The following is a 26,402-nucleotide window of genomic DNA, read 5'->3' on the forward strand; positions in this document are numbered from 1 at the left end:
GCTTGTCTACCAAGGCCGATTTAATGAAACCATGAAATATATTACTGCAATAAGAACCCTTACAAGAAATAAACTCGATCTGTTGCCTGGTATCCCTCTAATAATTAATGATATAACTAGGAAAGGTTGGTTCCGAAAATAAAACAACCTCGGAAATGAATTCAACCGAAGTGCACTTTGTGGTTACAAACACGTAGTATCAGAGACAGTGTTATCGACCCCATTGAAAATAATGACTTATTGCAAGTAACCACAAATCAGCTGACTACTTGAATGGATATTACACATTGTCTACTACCCACGAACTCAAAAAAATCATTAGATACATACTAGGAGAAATAAGAGGACTTACTACTCATGAATCCCTTCTTTCTGCAAAACCTCATCTCCTTATGCAAGAATGAGAAGAGCTGTCATTTGGGAATTAGAGAACCAGGTTGGAGTCCTTGCCTGCCCTGTATTTGTGGCCATAGACAGAAATTCCTTAATCCCTTTGAGTCTCAGTTTCAACCATAAATTGGGAATTTGTGCCTCTCTTTTCCACACTCCCCACACTGAATGTATCAGCAGATAGTCTTAGCTGTGCCTCCAAAATACATCTTCAATCTGCCCATTTTTGTACATTCAATTATCTTCTCATTGAAGCCACCATATCTCTCCACTAAGCTCTAGCAGTGGCCTCCCTGCTAGCCTCCCTGCCTCCACTCATGGTCTCCCCACCATCCATCATCCACGGAGGCCAAAATGATACATGAAAGCCCTCCCATTCAAAGACCTCCCATTCAACTCATAATAAACTTCAAACCCCTTGTCCTTGGCCTGTGAGGCCCTCTCGCTAAACTGGCCACTGCCTCCTCTCTGACTCCAGCTTCCACTTTTCTCCTCCCCATTCATTCTATTTGTCAAGATTTCCTTCTGTTCAGGTAAATGCCGACCTTGTCAGATCTCAGGGTCTTTCGTCCTGCTATACCACGCTTGTTCAATCCATGGCCTGCAGGCTGCATGCGGTCCAGGATGGCTTTGTAAACCAAAATTTGTAAACTTTCTTAAAACATTATGAGATTTTGGCCTGGCACGGTGGCTCAAACCTGTAATCCCAGTACTTTGGGAGGTCGAGGCGGGTGGATCACAAGGTCAGGAGATGGAGGCCATCCTGTCTAACGCAGTGAAACCCCGTCTCTACTAAAAATACAAAAAATTAGCTGGGTGTGGTGGTGGGCGCCTGTAGTCCCAGCTACTCGGGAGGCTGAGGAAGGAGAATGGTGTGAACCCGGGAGGCGGAGCTTGCAGTGAGCTGAGATCACGCCACTGCACTGCAGCCTGGGTGACAGAGCGAGACTCCATCTCAAAAAATAAAATAAAAAATAAAAAAGTAAAAATTACGAGATTTTTTTGCAATTTTTTAAAAGCTCATTAGCTACCGTTAGTGTTAGTGTATTTTATGTGTGACCCAAAACAATTCTTCTTCCTATGTGGCCCAGGAAAGCCGAAAGGTTGGACACTCCTGTTACACCTTTAACTGGAACACCCTGTCTTTGGATCTGGCTCCTTCGAATCCACTCTAGAGATCTCACTTCCTCCCTTGATCACTCTCTATCATACGACCATTTTTTTCATCCTGTTTAACAGTGACTTAAATTATTGATGTATTTGTTCTTGTTTGCCGTTTTATTTTTTTTTTCTCACCAGAAATTCAGCTCCATAAAGGCAGGGGCTTCGAATCTTTCTTCACTGGCCTATCTATCCCCAGCACCCAGCACAATTGCTGGATGAATGAATGAAGATTAAAAATAATATCTATTTCCAGGGGTTAGTATGAGGCTTGAATGTAAAACATGCTTGTGGAGAGTCATACAACTGTTGGATTTTATCAATCATTTTATGTGTCTGTAATTGGAAAAGATTATATTGCTGTTCACTAATATAGGTCAGAAGAAATGAAAAATCTCGCATCCCATTAGTGAATCTGCCCAAAATCTGTGCGATTGCAGCTGTTCATACATACTGAGATGAAATCACTCGCTATCTCATACGCATTATTATCTGCTCTGCTTTAGGGAGTGTGGCTGGGGCATGAAAGACAGACGCCTGGTCTCTTTGCCTTGAGGGTGCTTACAAACAAATGAATGACGAGTGCCTGAGCCGCTTTGGCCTTGGGATCTCTGGAGCATTCACGACCTGTGCTATTCTTCAAATGCTCACTGTGTCCACACTGTCACCTCGTCCTCTGCGAGAGCCTGGCCTCTCTCATAGGGCGATGAGCTCCATAAACACAAACTATTATTTTCCATATTTATGTTAAATTGCCCAAGGTAGACTAGAAGGTACCCAGCAGGGATATGGAATTAAACTGAATGATGGGTTCTTGTGCAATATATATTTTTAAATATGTCCTTGCAAAAATATCCACTAATAATGCAGGAAACTATCTTACTTTGTATTGGAAGAAATTGTATGATTTGCTAATAACATGTCCCCCTTCAACATAAAGATAAGGCTTTATGGATTTACTCTTGACTGCTTTCTAAAAGCACGTCCAGGTTGTCTGGAACCCATCACACCCTCTGCTGGGGCCCACTGAGACCCAGTGGCTTGAATCAATGAGACGGACAGGTGGCCCGGAGCAGAGTTTTCTCTTTGTCTGATCCCTCTGACCAGAGAAACAGTGTTAAGACCTCAAGAGCTGAGGGAAGATGGGGAAGAACTACTAGCTGGAAAAACAAACAAATGAACTTTCAGATAAAACTAGCCAAAGAATCTTGCAGGAAAATATAAGAGAGAGATTTCTGAAGTTCACCCAGGCACAGACACACTGAGTAAGGTAGAAAAAAAAGAAAGTTGGGGATGAGTTTGAATTGATGAGACCTACAGGATGTTGGCAGCAAGTAGCTTAGAGCTGTAAAGATTTAATGCAACTCCAGCATGCCTGGCTTGTTCCAGGGAGATTCTGGATGGGTATCTTTGTATTCATCACCCACCACCAACAAGCCCATGTGTTTGTTTCCAGTGCTTTCTGCTTTCTCCTTCTTTTCTCTATGTCGGTCTCTGAGCTTCTCTCATTTCTCCCCCGATTCACTACATAGAGGGGCTCTTATTTCTGATATATGTTTTATAATGTTTTTAGGACACTAAAATTATTTAACTCTATATTCACTGCAATACCCCAGGTAATATAATTTTGGCTCTGAAAGGCCTTATTTATTTATTTATTTATTTTTTTGAGACGTAGTCTCACTCAGTCGCCCAGGCTGGAGTGCAGTGGCGCCATCTCGGCTCACTGCAAGCTCCGCCTCCCGGGTTCACGCCATTCTCCTGCCTCAGCCTCCCGAGTAGCTGGGACTACAGGCACCTGCTGCCACGCCCGGCTAATATTTTGTATTTTTAGTAGAGACGGGGTTTCACCGTGTTAGCCAGGATGGTCTCATTCTCCTGACCTCGTGATCTACCCGCCTCGGCCTCCCAAAGTGCTGGGATTACAGGCGTGAGCCACCATGCCCGGCCAACCTAATTTATTATCTTGGTGTGACTTTGACAACCAACCAACCAAATAACTGGTCACGTGAGTTAATAAAAAGGTCAAATAGATGTTAGTTTAGGTGACACAGATGGGCGGCATATATGGTACGAAAACCATGTGTTTACTGTTCTGGGGTTTCATTCTTGTTGTCTAGTCTTGGGTGCTTCCATCCGCTTTCCAAGTAACTCGGGTTAGCCCATTTGTCGTTGTGCCCTCATCACTCATTTAATTACCCCCTGAAAGCATTACTAGGCAGTTTATTACCATTCTGCCTTAGGTAGTTGGTTTTCTTTTTCTTTCTTTTTTTTTTTTGAGATGGAGTCTCACTCTGCCACCCAGGCTAAAGTGTAGGGGCGCGATCTCAGCTCACTGCAATCTCCACTTCCTGGGTTCAGGTGATTCTCCTGCCTCAGCCTCCTGAGTAACTGGGATTACAGGTGCCCGCCACCACGCCCGGCTGGTTTTTGTATTTTTAGTAGAGATGGGTTTCACCATGTTAGCCAGGCTAGCCTTGAACTCCTGACTTCAGGTGATCCACCCGCCTCAGCTTACCAAAGTGCTGGGATTACAGGCATGAGCCACCGCGCCTGGGCAGGTAGTTGGTTTTCTCTCTTTGCTACCTTTGGGAGGGAAACTGAGTGAAGCACTGTTGAGTTTGCCTTCATTTCTATGAAACCTGGAACCTGTAAGTTAAAGGTAACCATCTGGTATTATTGCATCTTAGTAAGTACTAGGTTGGGGCAAAAGTAATTGTGGTTTTAACCATTTCCTCCTTCCTCCTTTCTTCTTCCTCTTCCTCCTCTTCCTCTTCTTCTAAAAGTAATTGTGGTTTTAACCATTACTTTCTTCTTTCTTCTTTCTTCTTCTTCTTCTAGATGGAGTTTCACTCTTGTTGCCCGGTTGAAGTGCAATGGCGCCATCTTGGTTTACTGTGACCTCCGCTCCACGGGTTCAAGTGATTCTCCTGCCTCAGCCTCCCAAGTAGCTGGGATTATAGGTGCCCACCACCACACCTGGCTAATTTTTAGTAGAGACGGGGGTTTCACCATGTTGGCTGGGCTTGTCTTGAACTCCTGAACTCAGGTAATCTGCCCACCTTGGCCTCCCAAAGTGCTGGGACTACAGGCATGAGCCATCATGCCTGGCCTAACCATTACTTTCAATGGCAAAAGTCACAATCACTTTTGCACCAACCTAATAGAAAATTGTTCCCTGAGAACAATACTTTTTTTCCTAAAAAATGTACTTTTAATCACAAATGTATTATACAGGTAATCATAATTTTCTTATATTTCACATTTAAAAAAGAAACTAAATCTAATTTTCATGTATTCTGAAAATGTTAAAATGCTAAATAAGTGTAGAAAACAGAAAGAGGGAAAGTCTTATAAAAACATATCCAAGTTGCATTTTTAAATTGTTCTTCCTATTTTTCGAGATAAGATATGCTTGCTTGATACTCAGAGTTCAGGTTCTACTCCGGTCCTCAGGGACCCCAGGGTCAGAGCACGACTGGAAAAGGATGAAGGAGTCTCCATCTATAAATTCACAATGCAGAGGGTGACACTGGCACTCAGGGGGTGTGCCAAGTGCCAAGGCTGTCCAACTCCAACCTGCAGAAAGGGCTGGTTGATAGGGAAAGGGGAACATTGAAGAGGGAGGGGGGGGAATTACTTAATGGGCAAGAACAACAGAGATTCCAAAGCCCAGCAGATGTCAAAGCACTTTCATATAGGGGTTGCTAAGCCTGCTAAGTACTATTTACATCAAATGTCACACCAAGTAGAAAAAAGATCAGTCAGAACAAATAAAAATACCGAAGTTTAGAACAGATGAGAATGAGTTAGAAATGGAAAGACAAAGAACAATCCAACCCAAAGCCAGGATCCCTCTTAGAGCTGCCCTCTCTGCCCCACAGTTGTCCAGTGTCTCTTTAAATATCTAGTGACGGTTGGGCATGGTGGCTCACACCTGTAATCCCAGCACTCTGGGAGGCTGAGGTGGGCAAATCATGAGGTCAGGGGTTCAAGACCAGCCTGGCCAACATAGTGAAACCCCATCTCTATTAAAAACACAAAAAATGAGCCGGGGATGGTGGTGGGCATCTGTAGTCCCAGCTACTCAGGAGGCTGAGGCAGGAGAATTGCTTGAACCTGGGAGGCAGAGGTTGCAGTGAGCTGAGATTGCGCCACTGCACTCCAGCCTGGGCGACAGAGCAAGGCTCTGTCTCAAAAAAAAAAAACACAAAACAACAACAACAACAAACTAGTGACAGCACTCCATATTTATCCAGATGCTGTGAGTTATAGGGTTCTGGTCCTGGGCTCCCATCATTCTCCTTACCTCGAATGGGAATCGGCCTCCCAGGACCCAGCGGTTCTAACTTAGCACTCAGCACACACGTGCCCTTCTCCTCCATGTGAGCCCCACAGAGAGTTAAAGATGGGTCCCCACCTCCCTAAGTCGCTTCTCCTTCAGGCCAAAGGTCCCAATTCCTGCTGCTGTTCTGAGTGGCCCTCCACGGGCCATACTCTGGCTTGGTAATGTCCACCTCACCATGCCTAACTGATAACATTCTAAGAATTTCCAGCCTTGGCTCTACCACCTGGGGACTGTGCTGTGGCCCTAAAGCCACCCAGCTCATGGCTAAATCGTGGCATGGAACTGTGCTGCCCTCTTAGGTCTCCTTTATTTTGAATTTGTGTAATTGATTTGTTTGAACCTAAATGTATGAGCTTATATTTAACCTTCATACTTTCATTTATTGGTTTTGGCTTAGATTTATAGCCACTTAAAAAAATGATAACTTACATTTAATTATAATTCTCCAATTGTGAAAGTGCTTTCACATATACTGCTAATATGCATTTTGATCCCCTTATTTACCATCCGGCCATGCCTCCTCACCTTCTATCATCGGCAAATTAGATGAGCAGGAATGACAACAATTGTCACTGATAGACATATTGAATGAACGGCAAGGAACAAAAGGCCCAGCCCTGTGAACTGCCTCCCTAGATTCACACCACATTCCAAGCAAGGGGACAGAGAGCAGGCAACTACAGGACTGCCTGTGTGAAAAAGATCCTTGCAGAGAATAAAATGTGCAACGAAGAAAAATAAAACAGCATGAGGGAATAGGAAATGATGGGGCAAGGTGCTTTTATAGAGGGGGTGACTGGAGAAGGACTCTGAGCAGGGACTAGAGTGAATGGGGGAGCATGCAGTATACCCCAGAGACCGGACACACATGAATTCATCAATCGATTGACTTCCTGCAGTTCCAAAGATAATTTCAGGCAATCAATTTTTTGACTTGGTTTTGCTCTCCTGATTATCAACTAAGTCAGAATTTGCTTCTGTGCCACAAACACTGATTGAACACCTAATACGATGCTTGACGCTGAATAAACACCTAAATAAATATCTGTGGAAAAAGTGAAAAATTATGCTATGACAGATTGAGTCAAAGGCTCTGCTAAAATCAAGAAATGCTGTGTGAAGACCATCTGACAAGGCTTCCTAACGTTTGCCCTGGACAACGCTCTCACCCAAGGCACTCCTAGGGGTATCATTAGATTGTGATCAATTGGCTATAGCCCAGTTATGGGAGCCCTCAGGCTATGTGCAGTTGCTGGCATATAAGCTACAATTCCAGGCTGATCAGAACGCAACACTGAGTTACGAATCTCTAATCTCAAGTCGTTCCCATTTCACTAGTTTCAGAACCTACATATAAAAAAGACATATGGTTCACGTGGGATGGCTTGATTCTGGGGAACTCATGTTGGATTATGCAAATCACACGATTCTCCTCTAAATTCTCACATATCACCTACTTAGTAATCTAGTCCAGAATTTTGTCAGTCATCCTTTTGCCAGTCTATGCTTTTTTTGGAAACTACTTTTTTTTTTTTTTTTTGAGACGGAGTCTTGCTGTTACCCAGGCTGGAGTGCAGTGGCGCCATCTCGGCTCACTGTGAGCTCCGCCTCCCGGGTTCACGCCATTCTCCTGACTCAGCCTCCTGAGTAGCTGGGACTACAGGCACCCACCACCACACCCAGCTAATTTTTTTTTATTTTATTTTATTTTTAGTAGAGATGGGGTTTCACTGTGTTAGCCAGGATGGTCTCGATCTCCTGACCTCGTGATCCGCCCGCTTCGGCCTCCCAAAGTGCTGGGATTATAGGCGTGAGCCACCATGCCCGGCCGAAACTACTTTTTAAAATGAGTATTTTTGAAAGTTGACATTTCGTTGTCTCCATTTTTCAGCACCTCTCCAGATTGACCAAGTCTCCTGACAATTATTGGTCAATCACATCTACAAATGCTTGTAGCATTCTGAGGTGTGACCTGTCTGCACCTTGGACAATACATTTCTGCAATTAATTACTGATTAATGGAGCAACTACAGAAAATATTCAAATAGTTCAAAGAAAGGAAGGTGGATGAGGGAAAGGACAGAAAGATGAATATGACCCACTCCTGTACTGAAGATGAACAGACTGGACATCGAAACATAAATGAAATACATTGACAAATGCTGAAATGAACTAGAGTCTGAGAAGCACTGTAGTGTGGGCTGGTATCAAGGCTTAGTGGGCACTGGGACAGGAGCCACTTTTGCCTGGGAAAATAAGGTCACTAAGCATTGGAGGACAGAGTTTGTGGTGTGTTGTGGGACGTGTCACAAATGCTCTACGGCTATAAGATAAAAGTGCTCTGCTGGAAGACTGGCTCAGGTAGTGGTTAGGAAAATGGGGACAGAGAGTGGAGGGCCAAGCTAAATAGCAGGGACCTCAGACACTTCACTGGATAAACCCAGCGGTTAAGTCCCTACAGTTTCTCAAGCAGGGAGTGCTGTGGCCTGCAAGGGAGCTTTCCCTTTGTGGAGTATTAATTGAAGATGAGAGTGGGTGGGGCTGCAGCTGGGAGGCTCTCTGCTTCCCACCTTTTCCAGACAAAGTTTTCTTCTGCCCTTTGAGAAGCCTTTCCTGTTGGAAGGTAATTTCCCATTGTAAAGAAACTCTGGCTGGTGTCCTCTAAGCACATTTACTTTGGAGAGGTTTAGGATTAGCATTTTCCCTGAAATAGTTTTTGTTTCTAAAAGGGCTTACTTTAAGTGGTTAAAACCTCCCCTTTCCCTCAAGCCATTGCACAATATTGATCACAGTATTTGTTCATTTAGCAGACCTTGTCTTCCTGTGGCCACAATGAAGGTCAGTGGTGAGCTTTAATGTAGTCCCTGTCCAAATGATCATCAATTTCAAAGGAATAAGAGATAAAAATTGAGCTACCAATATTAAAAAACAAATTTTGACTATGATTATTTGTAAAAGCGGTGCAATCATGGAAGGCCTTTGCATGTACGCACAGATATATGAAGATTTTAGAACGAAAAGTGGATGATAATGGAGGCTGTTCCCAAAACCCTCTGAAGTTACACAGCCGTGCCTTAACAAGAAGTAATCAGACAGAACACTTACAGGATACATTAGAATAAGAAAATATTAAATATTAAGGCATTTTTTTAAAAGTTGAGAAGTGTTGGCTTTCGCGCTAGCCTCTCCCTTTCCAATCGATATCTTGGACTATACAGAAATAAATTCAAGGCCAGTTTTCAGGAATATAGATTTTAAAATGATGAAAGTGGCAGAATGCTCATCATTTCTGACTTTTGATTGAGGACAAAAATGTCACATTTGTATCATCCTGTTGGAAGCCTGGTGGCGAGTGTTTTGAAGACATGCTAAACCACTGCGGCAGAGAGCTGAAGGGCCACTGGGAAGGCCTCTCCATGGGAGACCCTTCTCGCCACCTAGATAGCTCTGGGCTTGGTTGATTCTGACAAGAAGAAATTAAAGACATAAAACACTCTTCCGTTTCAGATGCGCTGGCTAAGCCCCCTGCTCCATCAATTCTCTCCTCTCCTCTCAGCTCCACAGGGCACAACACAAACCTCTGGAAGAGATTCCCTTTTCTGGGGGTCACGAGCCACTCTCCTTTGCCTTCTTTCCGTGCATCTCACCTTCTCACTAAATTAGAGATTGGGTCAAATGTACAGTATGGTTTTTGGGGAGTCAGTGTTTATTGGGAGTGTATGAAGGTTTAACATAATTCCAACGCATTTTGCCTAAAGGGTTATAGACCCTTTCACTAGTGAGAGAACATAAGGCCACACTAATTTATTTAAAATGTATCTTGAACTCAGACATCTGGGAATGTGAAAGTTAGAACATTTCTATACTACTAAGGTAGTATAGAAAAACCATGAGCTTAGGGGTCAGGCCAATCTGGCTTCTGCTCCCCACCTTAGAAGGTGAGTGATATTGGGCTAGTAACTTCATCTTTCTGAAGCCTCCGTTTTCCGATCTGTAAAATGGGTATAATGATAGGTAACTCCTAAGAATGCAGTGAAAATTGACGGGGACGATATGGATACTTAATAGTTAATTAGTATGGTTAACATCAAACAATAGACTTTTGAGTCATGGTTGCTATTATTGGTTCTATTACCAACTTTCAGCAGCCTTGGGATTTAAACAGCCAGTACCTACACTGACAAGAAAGTCTTTTAACCCACTATTATGGATTATAATTAAGTAGTATAGCTCAGCTACCGATTTAAAAAAAAAAAAAAAAGAAATCCTCTGAATCGATTAAATGTAGTGAACTTCCAAAGTGCACATTTCAAATGAGTAGGTGTGGGCTGGCAAGAGACACAGTACCACTACAGTAGAAGCAGAAAGAACATGAGGAATGAGCCTTTTCCAAGTTAGGCCTATGGTAGTTTCAAATAATTTCATAATTCTCTGTTTCTGGAAAAAGTAAAGATGGGCCTGGAGAGGCAGTCATTACCCTTTCTGTTCTCTCTTAGTCTCTCTCATCCCATTAAACACAGCCTCGATCAGGTAGACACCCCTCAATAAATACTACGAAAGAATCCACGCTGGTTTCCTAATTGTTTGGCTTCTGAATCAAAACAAGAGCTTCCTTTCAATTGTTAGTGATGCAAATCAAGAGAGTATGTGGGAAGAAATGACACCTCTTCAGAACGCTGTGAACGTCTGAAGTGCTAATGGTGGTGATTAGGTATTCTGCAAAGAAAAAGCGAGACTCAATTCTATTCTCTACACACTGCCAGTGGGACTCAGTGCCTACGGGGAGATGAGCAAGTCCAGAACTGTCTGCCAAATGTGAGGGTGAAATATTAAAGCCACCTTCATGGATAACCAAACACTATGCCGAGTTTCGAAAGGGGAAAACCAAACAAGCAATTTGATGCTATTTTTACTCCTTGGGGAAAAAGGCAAACTGAACAGGACCGACTTGAACATAATGATTCAAGGAACCTATATGCTTTATCTTCCCTCAGGATGTTAATTATTCTGTTTAAGGGCTAATTTGTTTTGCAGGAGTGTGAAAGCACGCTCCGTTTTGGTGACACTTTTCACACTTTTGGGGTGTGTGTGTCTACTTACGGAAAGCATTACCTACTAGTATTGTTACTGATCAGTATCATTATAACAACAACTAATTTGTTCTACATTAAAAAGGAAGTCTCCTTCTTTAAACAAGTCTCAAAATTTTTATAGCATGCGAGAATATTAACATGCTCCTGAAAAGTGCGGGATTTAACTGTTAACATTTAACAGTTCACACCATGTAAATCTCAGCTTTGCCTACACACCACACACACACACTGCCCGAAGCAGCACTCCATCAGATTCTCCTCGTTTTCCTTTACTTGCTCCCCGCGCAGTGACCCTGTGGAGTAGACTTGATAGTGCTTCGAATGCAAACCCAAACGCTGTGATTTACTCCCAGGGTAATCCTGCTCCCCAAAGAACCCCCGATCTTGCAGAGACAAGCTCAAGAATCAGAAATTTTTTGACCGAAAGCACTGCTTGCAGAGGTGTTAAAATCCAGTTACAGTGCCCCGCTCATCACCCGGACGCTCTCTCCGCCGCCCCGCGGGCTCCCCGGGCTGGAGCAGCGCACCCTTGCAACCCTTGCACCGGGAGGCAGCTCCATGTGGGAGCCAGCCCGCGCGCAATACTTGCCTCTTCCCGCCAGCCCCGGTTCAGGTGTGCCCCTCGCTTTGCGATGCAGGCAGCTTTCCCACTGGCCGGGTCAGACTTCAGAACCCCCGAGGACCGTCCTTTGTCGGCCGGCAGCCCGAGTCCCCGCCGGCTGCTTTGAGTCCACTGCTCTCGGGATCAAACCCCGCACCACTGAAAGGCAGGTGAGGGGAGGACGCAAAACCCGGAGTGGAGCGCTAGACTGCGGCGGCGGATCTGATTGTACTGGGAGAGCTACACGAAAGTATCCAAGGAAAAGCCAATATCTGGACTGGAGTTTTAAAAAACATAATTGTACTTGCATCCTCCCACCCGTGGGCAATACACACAGCACAGGAGTGAGTCTGTTTTTGTTTTTATGTTTTTTCGGTGTTTGGGCTTTGAGCCTCCTGGTGTATCTGGGTTAAGCACCTCTGATACTGTTGACCTACAAGGAGGGCTCTGAGAGCCTGGACTGTGGGGAAGAAACTTTTTTTACACTTCATGTCTTACTTCCATGAAGACAGTGTCTATGCTTGTTGTGGATGGCATTAATAACGGGATTAACTTGGAAAGCGTTCCTGTGCTTGATGCTATAGGCAGAGAAAGAGACACAGAGACTGGGTCAATAGGGATTATTCTGAATGGGACATCTGATACTCTGGGATCTGGGAAAAAATATATAATGTTTTCTGATTTTCCTGTGGGGTTTCTAGTGCTGGGTGGCCTCCTTCACTCTCAGAGCACGGGTTACCTCCTGTCTAATACTCAATTTCTGACGGTGGTTTTTTTCTTCTTCCCCCTCCCCTTTCTCTTCCCCTTCTCCTTCTCCTTGTTCTCTCACTTCCTCCTCTGCTCTTTTTCGAGAAGCCTTAAATCCCACACTTTTCAGGAGCATCTTAATATTCTGGCATGCTATAAAATCAAGTATTTTTCTTTTTATCTTTATGTTGCTTCTCAAAGAAAGGGAAGATAGTAGTGACAGGAAAGAGCAGAAAATGTTTATTGAGGTCCAAATGGTAGCAGCTGAAGCCTTTAGCAAAATAAACTTTGCTCTGCCTCCTGGTCCATCAGCAGTAACTCACCTCCACCCCCCGCCCCACGCCCCAATTACTGGGCAATATAAGAGACAGGAATTTGCAAAGGATAGTGGGTAAGAGGAGAGGGATTGGGGGTGGGGGGAGGGGCGGTTTTGTCCATGGGAGAGAAAATTAGGAAGCTGTAATTTGACTTCCATAGAGCGCTGTGTTCTTCTGTCTTTTCCAAATGAAGGACAACAAGAAGGGCCTGCTTCATCTGGATTTTCTAACAGACACAGGTTCTGCAAAAAGGATCATGATGCACAGAATGACACAGTTCAAATCAGATTATAGGTGTCAGAAACCAAAAAAATTAAGTCACCATAGCCGGCCCTCACTCTAATAATTGTTTAAATATGTGATCTTTCGAAATGCTCAGATCAGCATATTGTATGTCTCCATTTATACGACATACGACATTGTGGAAAAGACAAACTAGGGACAGAGATCAGTGGCTCTCAGGGGCTGGGAAGAGAGGATGAGGGGGACAACAAAGGGTATAAGGGAAATCTGGGGGTGATGGATTGCTTTGTGTTGATTATGGTGGTGGCTACCTGAATATATTTGTCAAAACTCATATAACTCTACCTTTAAAAAGGTGGATTTTACTGTATGTAAATTTAAGAAACATTCTGTAGCCATAATAAAGATTAAACTAATCAAGTTTAAGGACATTTTAAAAGTCCCTGCGACCCATTGCTCCTTCATCTAAGAAAGTACAATAGGGAATGTGATTAAGGGCTTACTCACTGTGGAGAAACCACAGACATAAGCTTAGAATTTAACAGAGAAGTGTCCCGAAAGTCCAATGTACAGCATATACTCTGCATGGCACAGGGCCAAGAGCTGGCTAGAAATACATAAAAACCCATTCCTTTTTCACTCTCCACAGCGGTGAGTAGAGATTTCTGTGCAAGAGGTTAGAAGGAGCTGGTAGCAAAGCTTTAAAACGGAGAGACTGGCAAGACGCAGATGAGAAAGGTCAGATCTTGGACAAAGTAACAGAGGGAAATACCTGCTGATTCAGAGAAGATCCAACAAAAAGAATGTGACTCAAAGCTGTGGTTCCCAAACCTGGCTTCACATCGAAATCACCTGATTCCCACTAGATCCAGGGCTGTCAGGGCATCTGCCTGTGAAGGAGCTTCCCAGGTGATAGTTTTCAGCTGCCCAGGGCCAGCGCCTGTCCTAGGAGAGAAGGAAAGTCCTACTGGCTCAGGGAGGAGGCTCCTTGTGGGCAGGCGGGTCAGGGCATCAGGATAAGACGGAGCTGCTTGCATGTGTAGGGGGAGGGCTTTCTTTGGGGGCTGTAGCGATGCCTCTCACAGACTCAGGGAGCAGAGAGGAAGAGGGAGCAGCAAGGGCCTCCCCAGCTTTAGTGGGGTGCCTGTGCTGCACCATTAGGGAGGAATGAGCGGAAATGCGAAGTGTCCCCATGTTGATACCACTAGCACCTTGCACTGTGCCTGGCCACTGTGGCCAATCGATAAATATTTCTGGAATGAATGAATAAATGATTGCCACTCCATTAAGCACCTTCCTACGTGTTGCCTAATTTTACTCTTACAGCTACCCCTGGGAGAGAGACTGTTATATCCTTTGTAGCTGGGGCATCTTCAATGCTCAGAGAAGTGAAGTAACCTACACATCGTTTCACAGTTAGCAAATACAATGGATATTTTAGCAAAGAATGAGCAATGATAAGCCTGGCCTGGTAGGTTTCTTTCCACACTATTGGGGTTCTGACAATGAACTTGAGTGTTTCATATCTGAAAACATATGAAATATTTATTTCTTCATGAATGATTAAATTTTAAGGTCAAAACCAGTAAGTTTCAAATGTTTCCTAAGGAATGTGTCTATTTTCGATATAGTTCTATGGCATTAAATTTTTTTTTTTTTTTTTTGAGACAGAGTCTCGCTCTGGCTCTGTCGCCCAGGCTGGAGTGCAGTCGCATGATCTCGGCTCACTGAAAGCTCTGCCTCCCGAGTTCACGCCATTCTCTTGCCTCAGCCTCCCGAGTATCTGGGACCACAGGCGCCCGCCACCACGCCCGGCTAATTTTTTGTATTTTTAGTAGAGACGGGGTTTCACCGTGTTAGCCAGGATGTTCTCGATCTCCTGACCTCGTGATCCGCCGGTCTTGGCCTCCCAAAGTGCTGGGATTACAGGCGTGAGCCACCGCGCCCAGCCTATGGCATTAAATTCTTTAATAATGGTTCTAGACTGGGGGACAATGGGAAACTAGATGGCTTTTTTCTGCCTCCACCAGTTGTTAAAATGACTACTTGTTCTGGAATGTATCTTTTAGTTTTGGCTCTTTTTTTTTTTCCTTTTTCATTAACCAAACAGGAAGTGTAGGTTAGATAGGAGCCAGTCAGTACTCACAGGCTCCCCATTGGAAATCTCTTTTTAAAAGCAAATGAAACTTTTTTTTTTGTTTGTTAAAAAAAGACCATCACCACTGCTAGTGATTAATAAAAGATGACTCTGAGAAGCGTATCAACCTCTGTATATTTGCAGCCTCCCTCCTTTTTTCAACTATTTTTATTTCTCCTTCCATATTTCTCTAGATGAAATTAGATAAAACTATATCATTTCATTATATCACTATTATTATTAAATAAGGACTAGAATTAAGGTACTATCTTGCATAAAATTATAAGTTTAGTCATTAAATTAAACCCCAAATCTATGGAATAAGAACCAGTCAAAGACAATTCTGACACTGGATTCAAATCCAGTATTAATGTTCTGCAAGTTTTTGTAGAATGAAAGAATAAATGAATCCAGTTCTGTAATGAGAGACAGTTATTTAAACCAAACAATGTAGTCATGGCTGGATATGTAGATATTAGGGCAGGAAGACAGACATAAATTCCTCTGGGCAAGGAAGGAAGGAGAATGAGGGAGGTAGGTGACCTTCCTCCTAAGCCTGTTAGTTTCAGTGGCTTCATGAAAGATAAGGGAATTTCAAGCTAGGAGAACTGAGCATTAATTTGTTCAAGTCATGAAAACACCGTAAAATATTTAAACCTTGACAATACTATAGTTGAATGTATCAAAAAGACTAATGTTAAGTAAATAAAAATCTAGAAAGCTTAGCAAATTGTCTCTAAATTCAAATGTGAGTCACTAGACGGAAATGAAGGGCCAATGAAATGTATTAGGGGGCGGCTTTCTCTGGCATTTCTTTTAGGAGGTGATTAGCTGGGGAGCAGGCTGAAGATGGATACCAGCCTTCACATTTCAGTTCTTGCGGTTGCTGATGTCTGCCTAATCTTCCTTCTCTTGACACGTAATTATAAGCTAGGTGTATATCTGATACAGCAGTTGGTCTCACTCCTGCCTAGTGTCTGGGAGTCTCTCGTCTCTGCTAGGTGTGCTATCGGAGCTGTGTTCATCAGCTGACACGGAGTAGCAGATCCTGACGAAGTCGCCTCCCTGCTGGAGGTGTGGGCAGTGATTGGCAGCACTCAGCAGCAGCAGGAGACTCTCATGATGTGAAAACTCCCCTCACAGTCTGCTCGATCCCTGCAATCACTCCTAGAGGCTGTGTGTTCTTTTCAAAGGCATGGCAGGCCTCGGTTTCATTGTCTTTTCCCTTTATGAGTTGAGGCATTAGAGAGGAGACCCGCTGTGGGATTAGAGCGGGATGGCCTCTCTTTGCCTCTGACATCATCTTGAGCCACGGGAGCTCTTTCCTTCTTGGACTTTCCCATGGGGTTTGCTGAGTCTTGCTGCCGTGTTAATTATATTTTCCCTTGGTTGGCAGAATACAAATCAGCTTAGTCATGCTTCTATTTCCTCTAGATACAATGCAGCTGAGAGGGAATTTGGCTAAGTGCAGACACAAAGACCAGGCGCCTAGCTCCAGGTGCCTCATCTTCCCCGTCTTTGAGTGGTTCCACTTCAAACACAAACGCAAGGACAAAGAGTCATTGGTAGGATCTGCAAACACTGCCCTCTAAAATTAGAGTCTTGATATCATGAAAGTAGGTTTCCCCTGGCTGTGTCTTTTCAGGAGGTCCCTTCTTTCCACTCTCCCAAAGCCTCCCCCAGTGACTGCTAGGGTTCCCCCAGGCAGGTCCTTGCATGGGCAGCCCTCCCCCCTGGTACAAAGCACTTGCTCATCTCTCTCTTCTTGGGTATCATGGCAGTGGCAGCGCTTCTGGGGCCTGGCAAAGGTGTGCAGGTCCTGGTGCTCCATGCTGGGGCAGGGTGCTTTCTGTGGTCACAGGTAAAGCTGCTGGTGCAACCTGTGGTTCCTGCACAACCAGACGAGGTTCTTTCTCGTAGCTACAGAACTGTGGGTCCACCAGCATGCACTGGTTCTCTATGACCTGGAAAAACCCCTTTTCCTAACTTTTCTGGTGTTTCTTACCAAGGTCCACGGGGCCAGCCCCTGCTCCATTGTCTTGCCAAGTTATTGTGTAGCAAATTTAGACTTTTGCTTATAGTCTGATTTTCCAAAGACTTAATCACTACATGGTAGGCCACCCGATTGACTGTCACCAGGCTGCACCTAAAACCCATGCTGCCTTCAGCCCCGAGAGTGCACTGTGCTTCTCTTGCCTCTGTCCTCCCTGGAATGAATTCCTTCACAAGAGACCCTGGGATCCCTCACGAAAACAGCCTCCTCGAACCCAAAACCTTCCTAGCCCCAGACACGCCTGAATTCCAGGTCACACACAACTCAGATCAAACTAGACTCTCTGTGATATAAGAATGATGATCACAGTCATGCTGCTGTCATTCATTAGGATGGGGATGTACAACATCTTGTGGAAGCCACTAGAACTGCTGTTGTGGGTCATTAGTCCCATTATGATGAAAATTATGCAAACTCTAGCACTCACTTGTCATGCTAAGGATAACTGAAAACTCTATTTGCAAGGATGGGAAGACTGATGTCATGGGGAAAGTTCTGGAGCGGAAATCAGGATGTCCTTAGCCACCAACCAGTGACAGGAATTGTGCAAGTCGGATTCTTTCTTGAGGCCCCAGTGTCCTCATTTGCAGAACATCCACCACCGGCGTTCCTTGCTGTACTTCAAGGCCTGGGAAGTCGGATCAACATACACTTTTGCACAGCACAGAAAAAGCCTCTCCAGGAGTTGAGACCTGACTTCGTGGCATCTCTTCTGACTACAGGGACTCTTTCTCTGTTAGGGTCAATATTTTTAGAACTGTCTCAATATGAATCCCTTTCCCAGTCGTCTGGTGAATTCAGTGACGTTGTTGAACTGAATTTCTGGGATTCAGGTGGACTCCACCAATGTACCTGATACTGTGTGAGGTTTTCCGTCATTTCTGGTAGCCTTTCATAGTGACAGCATGAGGTTACCTCATGCCTTTCTATTCAAATTTCACCAGCAGGAAAAGACACCAAAATGTTCCAATGTTCCATAAAGTCCTCCCAGTCAATTCACTTCACCTAAAAAATGAGGTGTTTTCTTCCCCGCCTTTCCTGAGGTGGAATCTGGTCTGTCATCCAGGCTGGAGTACAGTGGCGAGATCTCGGCTCACTGCAACCTCCGCCTCCCAGGTTCAAGTGATTCTCCCACCTCAGCCTCCCGGGTAGCTGGCATTACAGGCATGTGCCACCACGCCTGGCTAATTTTTGTATTTTTAGTAGAGACGGGGTTTTGCCATGTTGGCCAGGCTGGTCTTGAACTCCTGACCTCGGGTGATCCGCCTACCTCAGCCTCCCAAATTGTTGGGATTACGGGCATGAGCCAGCCACTGTGTTCAGCCTAAAAAAAATGAGTGTTTTGATGTTTTTGTATAAACATCACTGTGATGGACATCTGTCTCCATACAGCTATGTTTGGAGGGGCAGGGCTGTTAAGAGTGGCAGGGGAGGAGTCCACTGAAATCTGAAAAAAATATTTGGGCAACATAGTGATAAAGGGTATGCTATCATGTTTATTATAGTAGTACTCACACTAGCAAGGATAATTTTACAAAGTTGCTCATAGGAAGTTCTGTGATCCTATTTTATACTTGATTTAGGCTCTGTTTCTTTTTTTGCAGATTTATAGTAAAACAATTACATTGACAAGCTGTTCTACATCCACCCTCCCCCTGTTTCTAGCGTGGAGCCCTGAAGCATCGTTCAAAAAAGGACAAACAGACTGAGAGGCAGATAAATGGATGACCTGGTTTAATTTTAAATGACATGAATAATGTTGCTTCTCTCTCTTCCCCTGCAGAACCTCTTTCCATGTCTGACTGACGATAATGTGTGAAATTTTTCTTACTTAGCAGGGAGAATTAGTTTGTTTTAGTATCCAGAACACAGCACTGTATTTTGCTACTAGCTAAGTCCAATTTTTAATATATTAGCATACATAAACATGGTGGGAATTCAGAAGGGCCACGCTCTGGGTCAAGATTTTTATAACATAAGCTGAGACTCAATTCATTTTTCTCAAAACGCTGGAGGCCCCTGCCCTTGCCAAGCCTAAGATCCTTTCTCTCTGAACTGCTCATTCACAGTCAATCCTCCCACTAACTATGAGTAAAGCATCACATCATATCCTATTATCCTAAAAATAAAATAGGAAGGTGGAACACACAGAAGCCAGAATTTCATGTCATAAGCAAATAAAGCATACATGGCTTTAATATACATCTATTCAATACTCTACAATAGTTGCACAGTTTAAAAATAATTATAGTAATTATGATTTTTGCTCTGTTGAGTCAAATGTTTATAGGGTTTTTTTGTTGTTGTTTTTGTTTTTTGTCCTCTCAGTTTGTCATGATTTTACCAGGTAAAATGTGATCTTTTTGCACATATATTTTAAAACATAAAGGCCCTGGATTTGACAAAACGATGACAGCAATTTCTTTGGCCCCTCCAGCACCTCATGAACCACCACCCAATGCTTCCTTGGTCTGGGAGGAAAGAAGAATGAGCAGAGGGTGGTGCTGCATCTGGAATTGTGATCAAAATGGTGAAAGGTGATTGTGAGGCAGGCAGGCAGCTCCATTTCCTCCCTCCTGCCCTCTCACACCACTTACCAAATGTGATCATGTGCAGGGCAGTGTGTGGTAGTTGTAGGGGAATTCATAGCTACTGGGGGTTTTAGACAAAGAGGAGGCCATTCTATCCATCCATTTCATCCGTCTATTCCATCGGTCCATTCCATCCGTCCACTTCATCCGTCCACTTACCACTCCATTCATCATATTTCCATGATTCATCCATTCCATTCTTGTTCGTTTCCATCTGTCTCAATCATCGGAGTCTATTCCATTCAATCATCATTTTATTCATCTCATCCATTTCATTCATCTGCCTATTCATCTGTCTACTTCATCATCTATGGATCTATTTCATCTCCATCTATCGACCATTCGTTCCACTCATGTGTCTATCATCCTCTTTTTCCATTCCATCCATCCCTCCAACTCCATCCATCCACTCTATCTGTCACTCCATCCATCCATTCCATCTGTCCACTCCATGTCCAGTCCATCTCCATCCCTCCATTCCATCCATCCCTCCACTCCATCCATCCATTCTATCTGTCCACTCCATGTGTCCACTCCATCCCTCCATTCTATCCATCTATTTCATCCATTTGTGTCTCAATCTGTATTTGCTGGGTACCTTTGTGGGGCAGGCATGCTGCCGGCTGGGGTGGGTGGGGGCCTCAGTCAACAAGCCCAACAGGCCAGGTGGGGGTAGGGGCCTGCACTGGGGAAGCGATGGTGGCAGTGGGGAGCTCTGGGGCAGACCCTGGCCCAGCAGGTGTGCATCAGGGAAAGCTAGCAAATAACATAGCAATGGCCACTGGAAGCTGTCAGCAATTTTCAGAAACACCAGAGAATCCCCAAGGTCAGACAGAATCTGTGGTCCTGGGGAGCCTGCTGAGTGTCCTGGTCCAGGGGTCAGAGTCCGTTGCAGACAGGGAGGGGGCCAGCAGCCCCAGGAAGTAGCATGGAGAACACAGTGAGGGAGAAGTGGCTTGAATTCAATTCCCTGGGATGGTTTGGGTCTTTCTAGGGAGAATGACCCTGGGCCAGGTTCCTGGAGCACTTGAATAAACTCTCTGTGACCCAGCCCCGATTGAGGGTGGATGTGAGTTCTGTGAACCTCAATGCTGGTTCCATAACCCGGGTCTTGAGAAAACGTTCCCTACAAGTTCACGGCCCCAAGGCTTATTGAACACCAAGAGATGGAATCTACAAACAGACAATAGCTTGGCCGTATGCGACACCAGCACACTGACCCACAGCCTGCAGCGGACAACCCAGGAAGCTGGCCCCAGATGGTCAGGACTTAATCAATAAATGCCAGATTCCCTAATTTTGTCCCTGCGGCCAACTTTGGCCCAAGCAGAGGGAGCTAAATATAATCCCCTCACCAATCACACAGGACGCCTCCTGTGTCAGGCAGCCGTCCTCCAGTTTTCCTGAGCCAGTAAGCTCCTACCCCAGCACACCCGGCCTTCCCCTTTCTCCACCTGAAAGCTTTCCCTCTCCCTGCTTGCCTCAGAGTCTCTGCCAGGCACAAGTGACGGTCGCTGACTCTCTTGCTACAGCAAGCTCTGAATAAATAGCCTCTGCGTGTTCTCATCTGGGTGGTCTTTATTTCCACACTTGTGCCTTACAGGTTTCCTCAGAGCCCCTGGAATAAGATGCTGATGAAAGTCAGGGTTCTGGGAGATATGTCATTCCTTCACAACTTTCCAAGGCCCTAACTACCTTTGTCAAAACAGAAACTAGTGTCCTCAGATGGACATTTTACCTGTAAACTTTGGATCAAGGTCAGAAGGTCCATGTGGGTGGACCCAGTGTGGAGATGATTAGGTCTCCACGAGAAGGCGAGGAAGGAGGCTAGCGGGAACAGGGCAGTGGGGGGATCTGTGATCCAGAGACCAGACTCTCTAATTCTGCTGTAATCCTTGAGTTTCCAGGCAATGGAAACCCATAGACTTTCAAAAGTAATGAATATGAAATATTCTATCCAAGTTAGGAGCAATTTGCAAGACAAAAGCAAACACAGTGAGTATCTATTATAATACCAGTTCTAGGAGACACATGTTCCCACTTCAGGGTTTGGGGTTGTGGTAACACTTGTGACTCAGGTGTCTGGAATTTGAGGTTGGATGATATGCCTTTGTCACTGTTTATATGAGGGTGTGATTTGACTGGCCACGGAACAGAGGAATAAGGAGGCAATTTACAACACGGTTTTACAAAACAAGGTGTGTTCAGTATCACTTGATAGTAGCGTTCTCTAATGACATGGTGGTAATAGAAACAAGTTCAGTGAGGTTGTTGGAAAGGGAGCATGCCAAGAGGAGGCTGCTGGCAAACAGCAAGCCTCAGGAAGAAATCGTCCAGCTCTTGAGCTGAATTTTGAAATGCTAAAATAATTCTCCTTGGAAATCAGGGGGGCACATTCACGCAGGTGTCCACCAAGGTCGGTCACCTGAAGGCCAGTCTAGCTGCCTAAGGACCACTGCAGCTGCCCCTGGGAGCAGCGAGGCCACCCTTCTCCGTGGGTTCATTCTTTTCAGTGGTAGGTATTTCATTCCTTCGTGTAATCTGCTACGTGGTTGGGATGCAGCAGCATCCACAAGAAGCTGGATGCTGCCAGGATGAGAAAGCTACCGTGATCCCATCGCAAACCTGGCTCTTCCAGAGGGGAGCACGTGTATGAGTGGAAGGAAGCTGCCTTGTTTACCTGGGTGTGAATACCACAATTGTGGCCCACATCTGCCCTAAATCAACACAGTTGTGCAGATGTTCTTGATCCCATTTGCTCTGTTTCTTTTCTTTCCTGAAAAGCTGCTTCCCCCTATTTCAAATCCTTCCAAGAAGAAAGTAGATTAGGAATGCCGGTTAGTTTGGTCCAGAATCATGGGAGTGAGGGGTGAGATGGCAAGATGGAAGGGCAGATGGTTATGAAGAGAGACCCCAAAGGGATGAGGAGAATTACATATAGAAAACAATGTCTGTTTTATTGGAGAGGACAGATCGTGGAAACCATACACAATGAAAAAACATCAGGACCCATAACGGAGAGGCCAGACTCTAAGATCCAGCTTCCCTCTGGATGGTGGAAAAGATCCCCAAAGATGGTCCTGAGTGCCAAGCTCTCCCAAAGCATCTCAAAGACAAGGTCAAAGTAATGGAATTAGTATAACATTTCTCATTGTTGGCTGTGCATTACAATCACCCAGAGAACTTAAAAAACAAAACCAAACAAAAAAACAAAAAAAACCTGTATGCATAGGTCCTTTGAAACAGGCTCTCTTGGGTGCACTTGGGTGTCTGCAGGTTTTTCAAAGCTCCCCACGTGGCAGTAATTTGCAGCGAAGGCTGAGAGTCTCCAGGGTGGAGCAAGGCAACAGGTAAGTCCAAAAACAGAAGGAGGTACTGGAGGGCATTTCACCTGGGGCACGCTCAGTCAGTCAGTAGAAGTTTACTAGCGGATGCGTGGCTGCTTGGTAGAGCCGTCCAGGAACCTCTCTCTTTCCCCTTCCATGCTGTGCTCCTTAGGGCTGGGGAAAGAAATAGCCTCCCTGCAGTTCTTGGTGTGTGGAGGAGGGTAGATGCCTGAAAATAACTGGGGTGCTATGAGGTAGGAGAAAGAGGAGCTGGCTGCGGGGAAGGCACCCACCAGCTTTTGCTACATGCTAGCAGATTGACTAACCATGAGGTTTCCCCAACTTGCTAGTTTAAAAAGTTCTATGTCTATATGTTGCCACCTAAAAATAAATCTATTGGTTTGGGGTCATGGTTGGGCTGGAGAGACGGACAGACACATGGCAAATAGTGCCTTTGGCCATCTCCTGTGCAATTCTCTGAATTAGATGCTGAAATGGTTTTCTGTTGGAACTGAGAGTAGCTCGCATGGACAAGGTTCTCCTTTATTTACTTCTAGATATTCTCCTAGGAGGGAAGAACGGCACCAGATGGTCTTTGTTAGTTGTGACTCACATCCTTAAGTCAGACAAACAAATGAAGTTAAAAAATAGGTGGGTTCTGGAACCTCAGATTAAATCTATACCTTTACTTCTGAAGGTCACACAAGGATAGTTCTTTATCATCTACTCTTAGATGTTTTTCTTACACTGTTTTTCTTACAAATCTACTTTTATAAACAGGCACTGAGGCCATAAAGGTGAAAAGATGCTTAAATTTGTATTTAAGGAGATCCTGTATTGCTGCTTTCAAAACTCTAGAATCTTATACAATAGAAAAGACAAAAATCTGTCCATTTATTTTACAAGAACGGCCTTGGTTGAGATCTGGCTTGCCATTGGTTAGCATATAGAATTTGCTATGTATGTTAAAAGCTGATTCTATAAAACTGAGGTAATTAATCAATTTGATACAGATATTTTCAATGGTTTCAACACAACTCAAAAGTAAGTGTTGTGGACTTTTAACCTTCTTCTCTGCCTGGTTAGAATTGGTATGGCTTCTCAAGACAAATATTCTGCTTATAAATCAGTTCATTCATTCAACACATGTCCTCTGTGTCTGACACTGTTATGGGTGCTGGGTATCTAGCATAGAACAAAACAGATGCAAATCCCTACTCTCTTTTTCTTTTTTTTTTTGAGACGGAGTCTTACTCTGTCACCCAAGCCGGAGTGCAGTGGCACGATCTCGGCTCACTGCAACCTCTGCCTTCCAGGTTCGAGTGATTCTTCTGCCTCAGCCTCCTGGGTAGCTGGGATTACAGGCACCCACCACCATTCCCAGCTAAGTTTTGTAGTTTTAGTAGAGATGGGGTTTTGCCATGTTGGCCAGGCTGGTCTTGAACTCCTGACCCCAAATGTTCCACCCGCCTTGGCCTCCTAAAGTGTTGAGATTACAGGCATGAGCCACTGCGCCCAGCCTCAAATCCCTACTCTCTTGAAATTACATTCTTGTGGGAGGAGAAGGGCCACAAACAATTTGGTGAAATGCATACAATGCTTTGAGAATATGAGTTATGGAGAAAAATAAATCAGGGAAGAGGGATAGGGCATCATGCAATGGGATTTGCAATTAAAAACAGTGGTCAAGGAAGGCCAGGAGAAGGTGATAGCTGAGTGAGGCGGTATGATGACTTTCCAGGAGATGCCCAGGCCCCTTTGCTCCTGCTCCCCTGCCACTTTGTGGGTTCTTGCCTATGTATGATGCCTGGGACACATCACCTTCATCTGGAAGATTAAATGGGGCTTCAGAGGCCAGGTGTGGTGGCTCACACCTGTCATCCTAGCATTTTGGGAGGCCGAGGTGGGTGGATCACCTGAGGTCAGGAGTTCGAGACCAGCCTCGCCAACATGGTGAAACCCCGTCTTTACTAAAAATACAAAAAATTAGTGGAGTGTGGTGGTGGTGCACCTATAATCCCAGCTACTCGGGAGGCTGACGCAGGAGAATCACTTGAACCCAGGAGGTGGAGGATGCAGTGAGCCAAGATTGCACCACTGCACTCCAGCCTGGGCAAAAGAGTGAAACTCTGTCTAAACAAAACAAAACAAAACAAAACCAGAAAAAGGGGGGGGCTTCAGAGACAAGTCTCACTCAGTTTGAGAAACAGGCAGGCTGAAAAGGTTGACCCATGGACAGCAGAGAGGGGAGTGCCTCTTCACACCTTCTCCCTCTTCACAGTTCCAGTGATTTATTTTACTGTCCTCTAATTTCTGACCCACAAATGTTAGCGTTTTCAAGAGTTCACAGTTATACAGCAGACACAGATGGTGACTATTAGATTTTAGTAAAGTGGATTGAAAACGATTCACATGCAATTGAGGAAGAGGCAAGCTGTCCAACAGAGTTAGATGTAATGGGATGATTCATCTATGGACAAAGAAGAGGAACTCAAGAAAAGGGCTCAAATGGCAGGAATTCAATTCAATTTCTCTAACATTAACCAGACACTCTATATGGGTTCAGCAAAGTGAAAAGTAGGCACCGTGGGATAATGAGGCAAACAATTAAAAAAAAAGTATACTACCTCTTAAAATCATGCACAAAATAGGTTTGTTAAAAAATAATGTAAGAAATCCATAATTGGGAAGCCATATGGCACAGAAGAAGGACCATGGAGTTTTAAGCCAGTCGGTTCTGGGTTTGGAACATGATTATGTCTCTCACTTGCTAGCTATGTGAACTTGAACTAGTTGTTTAACCTTGATGAACCTCGGTTTCTTCTCATGTAAAATGGGGGTGATAGGACAGGATTGCCTGGAGAAGAGGAAACATAGGTAAAGCATCTAACAACAGCACCAGTTATTACGGTGATTATAACAATAGTGATGTATGTATTATTCTTAGTCAAATGAATGCCACTAGCAATTTGATTTATAAGACTCAGAGATAGCAGATATCTGAATGATTTGGCACATTTTTGGGGGCGATTTCAGAAAGAGGACAAATTTCAACCTGGGCTTCGAAGGATGGATCGATTTTAGAAAAAGAGAACGATGAGGGCAGGAGTAGTAGTCCCTGAATAAAACTTAGAAGTAAGGAAAAAAATTGGCAAAGAAAGAATAAACTACACTTATTTAGGCGAGAACTTGGAGAACAGCTTGAATGGAGGTCTTTGAAGTAGGAAAGGAGAAATAAGGTTGGATAAACTGATGTAAAACCAGATTGTGGATAGCTCAAAAGAATGTTAGATGTAAATATATTGCAGCGAAAAATTAACTCCTTGATCACAGACAAAACTATTAACTTTTTGATCCTAGACGTGCCCAAGTACAACTTCAAGAGAGGGCTATTT

At 44.4% G+C, this 26,402-nt stretch overlaps 1 protein-coding gene across 1 annotated transcript in view; it reads right to left on the reverse strand.

Annotated features, from left to right (window-relative positions):
- The window catches only part of CNTNAP2 (contactin associated protein 2), a 2,167,939-nt gene that overhangs the window by 71,785 nt on the left and 2,069,752 nt on the right, over window positions 1-26,402 (reverse strand). The window lies entirely within an intron of this gene.

Source organism: Papio anubis, chromosome 4, assembly GCF_008728515.1.
Source record: "Papio anubis isolate 15944 chromosome 4, Panubis1.0, whole genome shotgun sequence".
NCBI lineage: Eukaryota > Metazoa > Chordata > Mammalia > Primates > Cercopithecidae > Papio > Papio anubis.